Source organism: Heterocephalus glaber, unplaced genomic scaffold (genome assembly GCF_053883595.1).
Source record: "Heterocephalus glaber isolate CG9 unplaced genomic scaffold, H.glaber_assembly_v1.0 deba00000738, whole genome shotgun sequence".
Classification (NCBI taxonomy): Eukaryota; Metazoa; Chordata; class Mammalia; order Rodentia; family Bathyergidae; genus Heterocephalus; species Heterocephalus glaber.
In genome coordinates, this window is record NW_028258161.1 from 12,835,665 (window position 1) to 12,851,900 (window position 16,236).

The following is a 16,236-nucleotide window of genomic DNA, read 5'->3' on the forward strand; positions in this document are numbered from 1 at the left end:
GGGGGGAGGAGGAAGAGGAGGAGGAAGAGGAGCGAGGGGACGGGAGGGGGGAAGGGGAGAGGAGAGGTGTCCAGTCACACAAGTGAAGGGTCGTTACCCAGCACTCCACATGACGTCTGCTATGGCAGTGTCTAGGTGTCCCTCCAAGGCCTCATGCAGTCATAGGCAGGGCTTTTTCAGAGGTGGCCGGATCTAGAGTGTGATGCTGGGATTAAGGGTGTGTGGTTACGAAGCCAGTCCACTGATGGGTTTGGCACCGCCCTAGTCCCAGCAGTCCAGGCACCAGCTTTGACCTCCTCATCTGTGCCCTCTTCTCCTGGTCCAGCCATGTATGTACAGCTCTGGAAAATAGGTCCTCTTGACCTGCATCTAAAGGCAGACCAGAGAGGGGAAGGGATGGAGGCTTTTCCTTGGTGTCACCGTATTTTTACCAAGAAGGAAGATAGTTTCCAGAAGCTTCTAGAAGACTTCAGAGCACTGGCTAGATCTGATCCCTCTGACTCATGTGTCCCAGTCTTCTCTCACCCCTGGCGTAGGGTGATGAGACTGTCATGGTCACTTAGCGCCCTCACGGTTTGCCCCCTGGTGTCTGAAGGAGGGCTCATTTTTGGGTAGCAAGGACCCCTGTTTGAGTAAAGGTGAGGTGCCACTAGCAAGGAAGAATTGAAGGAGGACAACTCGTGGTCTCGGAGGTGAGCAAAGAGGGAAAAGGAGTCCCTGAGGGAGGAGAGCCAAAATGACTTTTTTAAGAGTAAAAATTCTAGTAATTTATTATGTGGATGGAACACAAATGATCTCCCTTGTCCTTCTACATTTTGTATCTGTGTGCCCTTGTGGAGTGGTTTGCAGAGCTGTACTGTGGAGGGCTCCCTCTGTTAGCTGCCAGAGTCCATTCTGATTTCAGTGCCCAGGCCATGATATGTAAGCATTTCAACATCACCCCATGTGTGTGCAAATCAAGGATGGTGTGACTTTCATGTCTCAGTAGCATGATATAAACCAAAGATGCCAGGAGCAGAGGCAAAGATGACCATGACAATAAAAGTTCCCAAGGAATAAAGCAAAACTTGAAGGGAGGCTTTGGATATGCACAGGGCATGGAAAAGAGGCTTGAAACAACCTTGTCTAGGTTCAAAGGGGCCAGAGATTTATTGGGTGTGGAGGTGATAACTGTATCACGCTGCCCACCTACCATGGAGTAGGAAACACAAGTCCAGGAGAGAAGACTCAGGAGGCTGTCGAAGGAGTCTCATTAGTTGGCTTGGCTCCTCTTCCTCTGTCTTCAGTTGGTCTGGAATCTTCTTGCTCCTACTCCCCAGAGGCCAGCAGACTTCGTGGGAGCTCTGGGCAGCTGCAGCCCCTCAGGGTCCTCCCCAGAGCATCTGGCCACAGTCTGGGGAGAAGGGGCACAGTGTTGTTCCCTTTTCCCAGTTCTGGGAAGAACAGTGGTGGTTCTACCTGGAGGACTCCCCCTCAAAAGGAATGTTGGAGGCAAGGAATTGGGGGGGTTCAAGACTGGGAGAATATATTTCTAAGAGTGTCAGACCTATATTTCCTGGAACATATAAGAGATTCAGTGTCCTTGTTTAAAGGAATTTTAGGGCACATCTGGCCCACATTGACAATTCCCACATAGGCTCCTGAAGTTTAGTTGTATGTTAATCTCTTGCATGTAGAGCCAAGGAAGTTATTTGTTGGCAGTTGTGAGAAGCTCTGAATAAGATCTACAAAGACAGTTATTAAACTAACCCAAGATAAGGTCAGAAAAGAGTGTTAAAGCTGCCTGGCTTATCACCAACATAATTTCTTTGGCATCTTTTTGTTTAGTTGAAAGTGGTCAGGCAGATCATACAAAGCAGAATGACTTTTGGTTATGCAGAGCAGGTGGCAAATAATATTGGTACTTTCAGGGATCAGTGTCTCATCCCAGCCTGTATTGGTCAACTTTTCTATTGCTGGGTCAATACCTGACCATTCAAGTTGAAGGAGGAGAATTTTACTTTGGCTTATGGTTCCAGAGGTTTCAGTCCGTGGTTAGCTGGCTCCAAGACAGAAATATCATGGTGGGAATTGTGAAGGAAAGCTTCAAAACTAATAGCAACTGGGAAGCAGAGAGCAGGCAAACAGCCAGAGAGGAAGGAATCAGAGGCCAGATATAGTCCCGAAGGTCACAACCCCATTACTAGTCCATCCTTTGTCAACTTGACACCCAAGTGAGTATCATTAAACCATAATTAATCTTTAAATAGAGATAATAACAAGGCCATAATTCCACCTAACATAACCATCCTATATACAACTGAAAATGTACTAATTCCCTCCCCAAAACCTCAACAGTCTCAGCATTGCACAAAAGCCCAAGTCCCAAATCTTCACTCAAACTCAAGGAATACTCTTAAGTCTGAGCCTGTGTAAAAAATAAGTTACACATTCCCAAGATATAATGACACAGAGTAAATATTTCCACTCCAAAAGGGAGGGATAGGAGAATAGAAATAGGGCAAACATTACATCTTGTACCCCCATGTCTAGCTTCTGGTACAGGGCTTGGGCAGCCTCACTCTGTAGCCCACATGGCCTCTCTCTTGGGCTCTCTCTGCTTGCTGCTTGCAGGTTTCTCTATAGATTTTTTATATTCTGGGCATCTCCAATTTCCTGAGGTCTCCTCTGCTCCTTCAGCTTCACTCTCACAGCTTCACACATCACCCTCTCAGAGCTTCCCAGTAGGGATTTTGACCTTATCATGCATTGTCTGGCCTCTCTGGCTTTCTTTTGAAATCTGACTGGAAGCCCCCATAACTCCATAACTTTTGTATTCTGCATGGCTGCAAAACAGAATTACATGGGCAATGCCAAGGCCTTCCACCAGTGTGAGCAATAGCCAGTCTCCCCTTGAACCATGGCTGCAGTGGCCTCTGAATACCTGGGTACTGAACTTGGGGAAACAGTTCCCTCTCTGGCCCTATAAAAGGAGGTTACCCTGTGGCTCTCTTCTCAAGTAAAGTCTTTCAAAAGAGTATGCAATTTTATACTCTTGGGCGTCTAATGGGTTGGGTCTGGCCAATTTCTGAGATTCCCTCAAGGTATCTTTCCTATTATAAGTGTCCAGCACAAAGTATTTTGGCCTCTTTTTAATGGCACTAATCTCTTCAGCAACCACGTCTTCCTTGGCCACAACTTTATATGCACTTCTTTTCTGACCAAAGTCTAAGCTTTACAAATATTTTGGCTCTGGTGTTTGCTTCTGATTGCCACTATAAATCTAGCTAAAGCAGCCAATAGTACCCATGCCACAGCTTGAACATTGGGCTGCCCTGAAATTTCTTCCACCAAATTCATTAGTTTATTACCTTTAAACTTAGCTTTCTGCAAAGTCCAGACAATGACAAAATGTAGACGAATTCTTTGCCCAAATGTAAGACACATGGCCTGTATTCCACTTTCTGATAGAGTCCCCATTCCCATCTGAAAGTTTATAAACACAGTCTTTACTGTTTTCACTCGTATCAGCATCCTGGTCTTCTGAGTTTCCACCAGAGTTGTCTACCAAACTGCGTACTACACTCTGGGGCGTCACTAGATTGCATCTACAAATCTTTTCAAATTTTTCCCACAAACCAGTTCCAAAGGCTTCTGAATGACATCACTTATACTCAGCAATGGCTTCATAACCCTATATCAGTTTTTTGGTATTGGTCAGCTTTCCTGTTTCTGAAACACATGCTACAGCTCGAAGGAGAAGAGGTTTATTTGGCTCATGGTTTCAGAGGTATCAGTCCATGGTTGACTGGATTCAAGGCAGAAACATCATGGTGGAAGGGCATAGTGAAGAAAAGCTGCTCAACTCATGACATCTGGAAGCAGAAAGCAGGGGAAGAGTCAGAGAGGAAAGGGCTGGGGACCAGATATAATCCCCAAGGTCATGCCCTCATGACCCACTCAAACATACCCAGAAGTGTGCTTTACTAATCCCATAAGGATCTTTCAGGCCAATCAGGTTGACAATCAAGATTAGCCACCATACAGACATTGTTTAGAGGAACCTTAGCAAAGAGGAATTTAAGTACCCCTGGGATGCTGAGGTTTTCTAGAGGGCAGGAGAGAACCTTCAACTGAGCATGACAGAGCAGAGCCCATACCCTATCACCTCTTCTCTTCGGTGACTTCAGATTCACACAGTTGTGGGCAAACTGTGCTTATCCAAGATTAGCTCTTGGAGTTCCTTGTGTTTTGTACTTTTCTGGGTTGAGTTCCATTTCCCATATTTACTTCATGGTGCAAGATGACTGCTTCAGCTTCAACCAGCATGTCTGTATTCCAGCCAGCAGAAAGGACGAAAGGCAAAGAAAGGGCTGCCTCCTTCTTTAATGGCATCTAGAGATTGCACATCATTTCTGTTAATATCCAGTTGTCCAGAACCTAGTCCCAAGGCTCCATCCAGCTGTAAAGGAGGTTAGTCTGCCAGAAGACTCAAAGAGGCACCTGAAAGCAAAAATGATAATAAGTGATGACTGATTTGGGAGCAGCAGAACTGAAAGAACACAGGGCCCGAGAGAAAGCAGTGCAGGAGCTCTGGGTTTAACAGCAAGTTGTCACTGATCCATCCAGAGCTGGCCCTGACCTGGGAAGGGGATGCTGAGGAGGGGAAGTTATGTCTTTACCCAGAGGTGAGTGTCACGGCAGGGTGGCAACACCTTTTTCTGGAGATTTTATAATTAGAACTTTTGCGGCTATGCATATAAGTGTGAGCTTACAAATACAGTTTTGTTCTGGTAATGGCGCACCATAAATGATAATCCCTCTTGGCTAGCTGCTTACATGCTTCATGGTGGACCTTCAACTCAGGTGCAAGACACTACTACAAAGAATTGTTTCCAGAAATGTTTAGGGTTTCTGTCAGTCCTCCTCTTCACTCTCGGCGAAAGCCCGTCTATCACAGTGTGCATGGGTGTTGCCAAGGGGATCTCTCATTAAAGGTTGTTTTGACATGCTCTCCATATGATGCTCTATGTGTTTATTTTTATAATTATTTCAAATACTTATTGATAAATGTTATGTTTGAAAAATTGCAAAAGCACTCCGTATTTATTTTGTAAAAACACATTTGCTAAAAAATGGAAGCGACTGAAGCCTACTTGTGTGTGACCCGTTGCTTTTTAATCTCGCTGTTTCCTCTGCCTCTGTCCAGCACCGTTAGATCTGGGCTTCACGTGGTCCATGGTCTCAGCAAGTCCTACCGCCCTTGGGCAACATGTTGTCTGCCCTTCCTTCTCACTTTTGCTTTCCACCTTCATTAGATGTTGGTGTCAGGGTTCTGAGATTTATAAATTAAATAGCTTTTCTCCCATTCTTCTGTACTTCCTGAAAAAGTGTGATGCACATCATCCCTTTGGCAGTCTGTAGAAATCCTCCCCTCAGCCCATCTGCACAGTGAGCATATTCTGCAGGTCTTGCTCAGTTTCACTGTCTCCAGGCTCCCCACAGCTTTTTGCATCCATCCTGGCTGTTTGTGTTTACTGGGAAAGCATTTGTAAAATGAGGATTCCAAATCTGTCACCCTAGAACTGCATATAGATTTAATCTCCATTGACTTCTGATGTTTACCGCTTCTGTATTTTATTTTATTTTATTTTATTTTGGTACCAGGAATTGAACTCGGGACCTTGCGCTTTTGAGGCAGATGGTGGAACCACTGAGCTAAATCCCTGGCCCTGCTTCCTTATTTTTTAATTTACATTTTATGTTCAATTCTGTTTTCTTTTTTTTTATTTACCAAACAATTTTCAATTTTGTTTCTTGTCATGGAACCAAGTTTGTATGCATTCAACCCATTTTTCCACTAGTTTGTTTTTTCTGCTGTGTGCTTTCATTTTAATTTATGTCCTTTTTTAAATAATAAAAATATTTGGGGCTACGATATTCCCTTTGAGTTTAATGTTTTTAAGGTTTCAGTAGTGGTCTCATTGTTTTTTGTTTTTGTTTTGCTTTTTCTAAAATAGCCTCTAATTATGTTTTTAACTTTCTTCTTGAATCATTGCTTCTTGGAAGAATATTTTTAAACATCCAAGTGTTTAAGATTTGAATAATCATTATTTTTGTCTAACGAACTGACTTGGTTTTTATCATATTGTGATCAGAGAATACAGACTGGAGCATTTCTGACTGAAATTTTAATGAGAGGTTTATTTTCATTAATTACCATTTGATTGGTTTTTATTATTTCTATCCTTTGATGTGTAGGCAGGCCTTTTCACTGCCCAACATATGGTCTCTCTGGGTGAAAGCTTCACGTGCTCTTAAAAAGAAACTACACTGTAGTCTGGGAGTTGTGTACTGTAAGTGTCAAATAGGAAATTGAAGATATTGTTCAAATCTTCTATTTCTTGACTAGCATTGTTCCATCAATAATTGATAGAAGGGTGTTAAAAATCTTTCTCTATACTTCTGGCTTTATTTCTCCCTTTAATACTTTTAATTTTTAAAAAATGTATTCTGAAGACTTTATAAGTTGCATATACATTTCTTCTCGATGAATTAATTTTTTGTTATTATGAAATGACCTACTTTATCTCTAGTAATGCTTTTTGTCTTAAAGTATACTTTTTTTGATACTGATATAGTCATACCAACTCTTTCATGCTTAATATTTGCATGGTATTTCTCCCCACCCTTTACTTTAAGCCTGTCTTTATTCTTCACAGTATAGGTTTTGCCTTGCCTTTTTATACAATCTGTCGAACTCTGAAACGTAATTGAAATGTTTAGCTCATTTGCATTCAGCATAATTATTACACAGTATGGTTGGATTTATGTTTCTCACTTGAATTGGTTTTTACTTGACTGGTTCTTTATTCCTTTGTTTCCTGCCTTTGTCAGGGGATGGGAGAGAAGAGTGAACTGTGTATTTTTTGGATTGTATTTTGTTTCCTCTATTGAGTTTTGCTGTACTTTGTGTTATTTCTTTTAGTGGTTGCTTATGTCTACTTTTTAATACTTTAAAATAATATGATACTATTTGTGAGCTGTGTAAGAATTCCATTTACTGTTTCCCATGGGATGTGCTCTTGTTGCCTTATGTTGTAAAATTCAACACATTTTAAAAATAGTAATATTTTAAAGTATTTTAAAAATAGTCTTTAAACTGTCAGTATCTTTCAAAAAATCACATGAGAATACACATATTAGTACATAATAAAGTGTTTTATAATAACTATTTGCCCTTGTTTTACCCATTTTGCTGCTCTTAATTTCTTCCTGTGGATCTAGTTTTCTACCTGGTGTGTCATTTTTTTTCCAGAAAATATAACCCTTCTTCTCTATGGTATCAAACCCAGGACCTCGGAAATGCTAGGCATGTGTTCTATCACTGAGCTATGCCCCTAGACCAACAATTTTTTTTCCTGCAGAACCTTAATAAAGATAGCATTCTATTGTTCTTTGCCTCCATTGTTTTTGGTGAGAAATAGCATGTACATTTTCTCCTGTTGCTCTTAAGGTTTGCTTTCTATATCTGATTTTCAGTAGTTTGCCATGATGTGCCTTGGTATGGGTTTCTTTTAATTCATCTGGCTTGGGGTTTGCTGAGTTTCTTGGATTGATTTGGAAGGTTTGGGCTCATTGTCTCTTCAAAATTATTTCCACTTCCTTCCTTGTTCTTCTTTGGGGACTCAAAGTACAAACACATTAAGGTATTTGATATTTTCTCACAGATCTCAAGTTTTTTGTTCTGTTTTTTTCCACTTGTTTTTTCCTTTTTATTCCCATTTGAAAAATTTCTATTGACCCATCTATATGTTTAGTAATCCCTTTTTGAATCCTGTCTTCCATTAAGCCCATCAGTTGAGTTTTTTATTTCTAATATTGCATCTTTTTCTTTCTTACATTTCTCTTTGATTTGTTTTCATGTCCCTGGAAGTTCTTTGTGTCTTTGTGCATATTTTCTTCTTTCCCCATTAAATTTTTCAGCATTTCTATCACTGTTATTTAAAAATCCTTGTCTAATAATTCCAAAATCTGGATCAGAAATGATCAGACTTGTTCTATTGACTGTTTGTACTCTTGATTGCAAATAACATTTTCATGCTTCAAGTGTCTTGTAAGTTTTGATCAATGTTAGTCATTTTGTATAAAAGAGCACTAGAGAGTAAATAATAATTACTTTTAATAAGGAGTTAATATGTTTGTGGTTGGGTCTTGATTTTATTACAGCTTTATTTGAATTTGATTGACCAATAGCTACAAAAGCTTTGAGGATATAATCAGGACTTTGCTTGGAAGCTGAGTGTTGGTAAAATTCTGGAGAATTCTTTGTTCTTTACAACTGAGCTGCCAACTTTCCAAACTACAAAGCATCTCCCTCTCTTTCTTTCTTTCTCTCTCCCTCCCTCCCTGTAGATTAACTACCACCAGCATTTTGAATTGTTTTCTGGTATTGTCCAAGTTCTTTTTTACCTAGGAAGATCATTATCTGCCCAGAATTCCTGGAGCAGTTTCTTCTAGCTCTTCTTCTTGCCTTCATTCAGAGCCATGCTCTGAAAGCTGGGAGAGCCTCTATTGGTTTTTCTCAGGTTCCTTACTCTGTTCCCCTCCATCATAGCTTGGCTCCCTTGAGCCCGATGGACTCCAGCACTCAGGCAGTAACTCTCCCAGCCCTCCTGCCTCATCTGCAGCCTTTGGCAGACTGCCCTTGAGAATTCAGTGCAGTTTGTGGGAAAACAGCAGTAGATGGGAATGTCCAGCCTCTGAGCCTAGAACAATTTAGAATTTGAATCTGTCATGCCAGTCCCTGCATGGTTGTTAAAAGATTTTTAGGGTTTCACCACCCTCAGCTGTAAAAGTCTTCCTCCTTTTAATACTTTACCAAAGACTAGGGGTAAAAAATGCTGCAGGTATCTTACCTCCTACAGATAGCTTGAGATGAATTCATTTAGGTTAGTTTGAATCCTCATTGCTCCTATAAGGTTAAAAAGAAACTAAATTTCTTCCTGTTCTTTTTATAGCTTATTTAAGCTGTTTTGGATGTTAGGGTCAGAATGAGGATTTCTTGCATCCTTTTTACATCCTAACCAGAAGCAGAACTCACCATCATATAACTCATTATTATCATCCAAATCTCCTATCATTTAATTTACTTTATGTACTACTGGTGCATTATAGATCCATTGCTGTGACCTGCACAGCGTAGGGTCTGAAGCTGGGGATAGCGGTGGGAGATGAAGAATATTGAAGAATAACAAAAAAGAAGGATATGTACCAAACTTATACTTTATAGCTGGGACCAGGTGGGACCATAGCCTGATGAGCTAATGGCTGCCTGGCATTCAGTGTGCTCTTTATTTATAGTGTAGGAAGGCAGGTAACTAGTGCCATGTGGCCCACATGGCCTAGGCTGAACATGATTGTCTCATGATGGAGGCATGAGCAGAAAGGGAACAAAGATACATAATATAACTGACTGTGTCTGTTTGACTCGCTAATCTATGGAGGAGAAAGGCAGTAGGGAAGAGAAAAAGGGCCATCTTCAGGCTCGGCCCATGACAATCCATGAAAAACATCCTACGTCAATTGTGTTTCTGACAATATTTTATGTATTTCTAGATTTTCTAATTCTATACAATTTGTTTCCATATTTGAAAATAAACTCTTTTAGATTATTTTGCTAAGAGGGCAATGGGTTGGACAAATAAATCCCAAAATGGCATTTTGGCATGTTCCTAAAAATCCCTCCAAAATCTACAAAAAATTCTGTGGCAAATTCAGTTGATTTCATTTCTTTTTTTTTTTGGTACTGGGGATCGAACTCGGGTCCTTGTGCTTGCGCAGCAGGCGGCGAAACCACTGAGCTAAATCCCCAGCCCTTCATTTCTGATAATATAAAATCATCACTTTGGTTTAATGATTTATTTTACATTCTACTTTTGAGGTATTAATATTGTTAATTCTTTTTTTCTTTATGTTTCTTATTTTTCTTATTATTTACTTTTGTGCCATTTTGCTCTAGATGTAATTCTTTTTTTTACTTTTTTTGGTACCAGGGATCAAACTCAGGACCTTGCGCTTGCAGGGCAGACACAGTGCCACTGAGCTAAATCCCTGGTCCTGTAATTCTTGTAAGTAGAAAATTATTCGATTTTTTCTTCTTAGTTCATCTGAGATGGTGGAGAAAATTTAGCCATTTGTATGTATTATCATAACTTGATGTTTAGCATGCCTTTTCATTACATAGTTATCAAAGAGTTATTGAACGCCTTTACAGAAGCAAAAATATAAACAAAGAAAAATCTTTGCCTTTTGGGAGATCATCATCTGTAAGAAATAGTCCACTAATAATAACTTTACTCAGAGAAAAGAAAGACAAATAGTGAAAATAAGAGAATTAGTTCCAAAGAATAACTTGATTTTAAGTTCTAAGCTATTTATTCAATTAGAAAATTTACATAATATAAAAAAAATCTGGTTTCTCATTTCTTTTTAGAGTCACATAGAGGATTGTTTTCCCTTCAAGTGTGATTTATAAATGACTTCTCTTGAATCCTCTATCCAGTGTACCTTGTGTCTGGAAGAATAATATTATCTTTTACTCATTTTGGATCATTGCCATATAATTCCAATATAATTTTTATTTAGCAGTGAGGATAAAGACTGTTACAGAATATTATTTTATAGACCAATTGAGAGTTTCCATCCCAGAAAGGGGTAACTTCTTTTTTAAGCAAATCAAAATATTTCCAATTTTTAGGTGAAATAAGAAATTTCCATTAAGGATTTTTTTATTTAAAAAAGTTAAGAAACTTTGTATTTTTTTTTTTTTTTGGTACCAGGGATCGGACTTGGGACCTTGCACTTCAGACGGTAGAACCACTGAGCTAAATTCCTGGCCCTGAAACTTTTTATTCTTATAAAGACTTTGTAAATTCTTTTGGGTCTGAGAAGTAAAAACAAAGTGAAAATAGGTTCCTTCAGATGATCTTGCCTCTGGAAACGGAGGCAGTCCTCTCACAGAACCCCGCCTGCCTGTGCCTGTCTGCCCAGGACCCCTGGTGGGGCCTGGCCGGAGGCCTGTTCTCATCCTTCAGCCTGGCTCGGGTGGGGCCTCAGCTGGAGCTTGACTGTCACTCTCTGTAAGTGGGGGCGCAGGAGGATGGGTCCTGCGGGGCGTGGTCAGGAAGCCAAGGACAAGTGAGCGCTGCAGACCTGGGGCTCAGACCTGCAGCAGGACAGCGGGTCTGTGATCCTAACCTAGGACTCGGGCCTCTGCTGTCTCTTGTGGGTAGAAAAGAAGTCAGTAGAACTCAGTTTGTTGCTGAGAACAATCGGTAACTCAGACAAGAAAAGGAGCCCGGGTTTCCCGGAGTCTCTTTCTGGGATGAGCTGATTCTGTCCCCACTGCCACGTGGCCCGGCCATGGCGTCTGGAGAGACAGCGTTCCCGCAGCCACTCCCTTAGTCTCTCACCTGCCTTACCCTCTCCAAGCTCTTTGGCCTGTTGGGCCCCAGGTCCCTGAGTATTGTGTTATCAACAAACCAAATGCGTGCCCAGCACTCGAACCTGCTCCAGTTTAGAGCTCACAGTTCGCAGAGTGCCCAGAACGGTCACCGTGTCCACATCTCCTGGCGTGATGATTAGTTTCTCCCTTTCCCTCTCAACAGTGTCCCGAGTCAGACAGTAAGGTATACAGTCGCTCTAAGGCTTCCTCTGGGCCGAGATCCCTTCCGCCTGACACCTGCAGGCGTACGAAACGGCTGTGTATGAGAACAGCTCGGAAGAGAAGAAGGTGCAGGCTTCTCCCCATGCACACCTCCGGTCCGGGGTCGCCTTCTGAGTCCGTTCAGGGCCCTCGGAAGGGGCAGCGACTGGGAAGTTTTCACTTGAAGACGCCACACCTGCCACTGCTGTGGTGTCCAGGGCTGTACTGAGCCGCGGAGTCAGGGGAACGCTCCGAAGAGTGTCCCCGCCTCTCCTCTTGTGACGGGAGGCACCTTCAGTGTTAGGTCAAAATCGGAAGGCAGAGGCTTGGAGAGCTGCGGAGACTGGGTGGCAGACGCCATGCGCGGGGTCCTCCCAGGCCCTGCCGCTGTCCGAAGAGGGCAGGGACGGCCTGGTGAGGACGGCAGGAGCGCGAGGCTGTGTTGTGGATGGTCACAGCGACAGAGGCTTGGGTGGAGACAGGAGGGTCAGTTCCAAGGTTCATCTGTTGGAAATTGGGTGGCCCTGGTTCTGCTCCGACAGAGGAGACGCAGCCCGCGGAGGGCGAGGTGAACCACGGCAAGGCGAGGCTTCGTCCTCCTCCCCGCGTTCCATCCCATGCCGGTGTCCTGATCTGAACATCTGAAACAGCGCGAAGCACTTGCACAACGTGATGTTCAGACTCAAGACAGCTTCAGGTAGGGTTTGTTGCTTGGTTCTCACAGTGGCGAATTTAAGGTCTTTAACCTTTGGGCTCTGGGGCCCAGTAGCACCGGGTGGGGTGCGGGGAGGTGGGTCGGGGGGTTCTCTGCATGCCTTTGCCTTTTTATGGGACTCTGGGCCACACAGACGCCACCGCTAGGCCAGCTGTTCTAGAGCCCAGAAAAGTGAAAAGCGGCTGTTGCCAAGATAAGCAGGCACTCGGAGTAGAGTGGGGTAGGGAGGGAAACACAGGATGTTGTCTGACTTCCAGGTATTCTTGTAAGTTTTTACTGGAGCTTTGTTTTTGCCTTATTTTTTTTCAAAGACAGCAGTGTAGTCAAGTCTCTAGTAAAATAAAAGCCCAGGGCTTCACCAGTTCCCTTTGAAAGGGCCTGAACTGGATTCTCCCAGCATCTGAGCAAGGCCTGGCTGTGCCCCTTGCCTGGCATCTTGGGAATGCGGGGGCGAGCGGTCTGCCTCCTGCCTGTCACTGGCTGAATGAACAGGCCATAATGGGTCAATTCTCTGCTGTCTGCTATTTAAAACAACGGGTTCCTTCCTGTTTCCTATGAGCTGACTGAGCCCTCTTCTGTGTTAGGGAAAAAAAGAAGAAAAAAAAGAAACTCAGGAATAAAGTGTCCCCTCTGAGACTGAATGAGCTACACATCTCGGCCCGCTGTGCCACAAAAGCTCCTAACTGTTTTATCTGTACAGATGGTTCTCATTTGGTGTTGGTGGCACGACTCTGTGAGGTAATTTCCCAAATACTTGGTTCTTTAAACGGGAAGAGGGGGGAAAAAAAAGGGAAAGTAAACTATCTAAGCCTTACTGGAATCCTCTAAGAAATAGAATTGCTGCGAGGGTTTTGTGTCAAAGTTTTGCAGAAGTCTCCGGACTGCAGATGTTCCTGCACAGCAGGGACAGCCGGAGAATGTCACCCGCACCGACCGGAAGAGAGAACCCGCTGTGCTCCATCCTTTATCCTCCTCCCCAGGGAGGTCCAGTGCGCACTGGGGGTGAGCCACAGCCCCAAGGCCTGGCCCCCAGGAGACATTGGGGTGGGAGGCTGGGAAGCAGGTCCTTGTGCACCCCCAGGTGATTCCCTCCTGACTCCGCCTCCCCGTTTCTCACACCAAGTGGGAGGGGTGGCCCAGTTTCCTTGGTTATGTAATAGCTGTGTTGCAAGTTTCAGTAGCAATCCGGGACACTGAGCAACTCCTGCTTTCCTGGGGATGCCACCCAGCCAGGGCCGGGGCCTGATGTACCCCCAGATTGTTGTCTGTGGCCATGCGCAGCTCTGTGGCTCTGGGGACTGGGAGTCCCTAGGAGAGACAGACACACCTGGCCCAGCCGAGTGCTGGGGCCCTCACCCCATCACCAGAGGCACTGGCTCCTGCCTGGCCTCGCACATTAGTGATGCATGGCGGGCAAAAGAGACACCGTGGGCCACTTACTCTGCCTGGAAGGGGAGTTTCATGGAGGTGGAGCTGTCAAGCCAGATCTCAAAGAAAGAAGATAGGACTATGCTACAGTAAAAAGGAGAAAGACAGACCCAACAGAGGGGAAGATAGGAGCAAAGCCACAGAGACATGTATGTGGTATGCTTAGAAAATGGAATCAGGTGCCAGTGCGATATTCCAGGTACAAATTCCGGCCTTCTGCAGATGACACATGCAGATGCATGTGTGACTGAATGGGTGGAGGTGGCCAGAGCACACAGGTAGACGTGAGTGTGAGTGTGCCTACATATATGAGTGAGGGACTCGAGGTTTTAAAAGCTTGGCTGAGCCAGGCATGGTGCACACCTATAGTCCCAGCAGTCTGGGAGGCTGAGGCAGGAAGCATGTAAATTTGATCCTAGCTTGAACAACTGAGCAAGTTAATGAGACCCTACCTCAAAATAAAAATTAAAAAAGGGCTGGAGATGTAGCTTATTGTGAAGGCCCTGGGTTCAATTCCCAGCAACACACACACACACACACACACACACACACACACACACACACAGCCTGCTAGAACCAGACTGAGAAAAGTCTGTTTGGCAAAGGGAAATCCAAGATATCAAGATAGCTGGGGATTTAGCTCAGTGGCACCGAACCTGCCTGGCAAGGGCAAGGTCCTGAGTTCAATCCCCAGTACCAAAAGAAGTCTCAAGATAATGTAAAGATTGGTTAAAATGAAGTAATTGATGTGTTTTCAAGAGCTCATCCTGGATGCTGAGTGTGGATGGGCTGGAGGGGACCAGTTGGCAGGTGACTGTGGGGGTCGAGGACTAAGGGAAGGGCACACACCGAGGTGCCAGCCAGGGAGCAGCAGGTCCAGGGAGCGAAGGTGAGCTCTGTGCTTACCTGGGGGACAATGGGAGCGTGCCCACCCTGCATGGTTGTCAGGTGTCACAGTCCCAGAAGATGGGCAAGGAGGATCCTTGAGTCAGAAACATCCCAGCAGCAATAAGAGAAAGGCCAGGAAGGAGCAGAAGTTGGGGAGACACATGGCCCAGGGAGCTGCTGGAGGGCAGGCAGCCCCTGAGGAATGGGGAGCACGGGAGCAGAGCCAGGGGACTGCCTCCAACAGCAAGGTGTGGGCACAGTGCCAGCCACAGAGGGGAAATGGCATAGGGCAGCAGCGGTGCAGAGTGGGCCTCAAAACTCTGCTGAGCATCCCTTCTGCGCCGTGGCACAGGTGAGGAAGAGGAGGGTGCTGGTGGTGGGCTGGGTGTGTGGAGCACAGGGCCTGGGGCCCGCACCGGGGATGTGCATTTCCAGGACCAGCTCCATGGGCCCAGACTGGCTTAGCTTCTTATTTTGGGGGCCCACTGATGCCCATGGCGGGTACCCTGTCCACCAGCTGCTGCTGGCCCAGAGCAGCTCTGTCCAGGCAGCACCTGGGGAATGTGTGGGGAGCAGGGCTCTTTTCTCTTTGGGGAGGGGCAAGAACATTTTCCTTGCACCATTTACCTGAGAATTTGGATGTTTCCTGCCACGAACCTCTCAGTATACAGTTCTCTGAGCATTGTTGCACTAGGCATCAAGCCCTCAACACACAAGTCTGAGGGAACACATCAGATTTACACCTTAACAGCCTCACACCTTTCCTCTTGGCCTTATTTTTTCTGCCTGCCTCCTCACCATTCCTTGCTCTCTTCTCTCCTCCTTCTCACACTGGCCCCCCTACTGCTGCTGGGTTGAATGATGTTCCCGTAAAATTCCACTGGAAACATGTGAATGTGACTTTATTTGGAACTAGAGTCTTTGCAGGTCTGGTCAAATTTAGATGAGGTTACACTGGATTAGAGCAGACTCTAAACACAATAGGACCAGTGTCCTTATAAGAAGGGGGACATTTAGACCCAGAGACGCAGAGGTAGAAGGGCTTAGGATAGTAGTGGCAGGAATCGGGGTGATGCTGCTACCAGCCAGCGATCACTGAGGATTGAGACAACCACCAGGAGCCAGGACAGCATCATGCAACAGATTCTTCCAAAAAACTCCAGAAAGGAATTAAGCCTGCTGGATCTTGATTTCATATTTGCAGCCTCAAGAACTGAGACCATTTTGGTAACAAGCCATCCAGCTTGTGGTACTTCATTGGGGCAAGAAACAGATGCATCTCCTTTGTATTCTCTGCATTGCTGGTCTTGGAACCTCCAGCTGCTCCACTGGTCCTCAGTTCCTCCTGCATGGAGGTGCACACCTGCCTGGCTGCCCAGGCCTGCTGAGGAGGCCTGTGGTCTGTGGTGCATTCGTGTCCTGCCTCAGATTTTCCTTCTGTCTTAGTTACTTTTTTGTTGCTGGGACAAAATACTCAACACTCACAAGTTAAAGGAGGAAAGGTTTATCTTAGCACAGA

The 16,236-nt window shown here is 44.6% G+C and overlaps 1 long non-coding RNA gene across 1 annotated transcript in view; it reads left to right on the forward strand.

Annotated features, from left to right (window-relative positions):
- The first annotated feature begins 23 nt into the window (after positions 1-23).
- LOC110345245 (uncharacterized) overlaps positions 24-16,236 on the forward strand; it is a 29,219-nt gene continuing 13,006 nt past the window's right edge. Inside the window, exons 1-2 of the long non-coding RNA XR_002388439.2 lie at positions 24-12,383; positions 12,986-13,139. This is a non-coding gene — a long non-coding RNA (uncharacterized LOC110345245). The remainder of the gene's footprint in view (positions 12,384-12,985; positions 13,140-16,236) is intronic.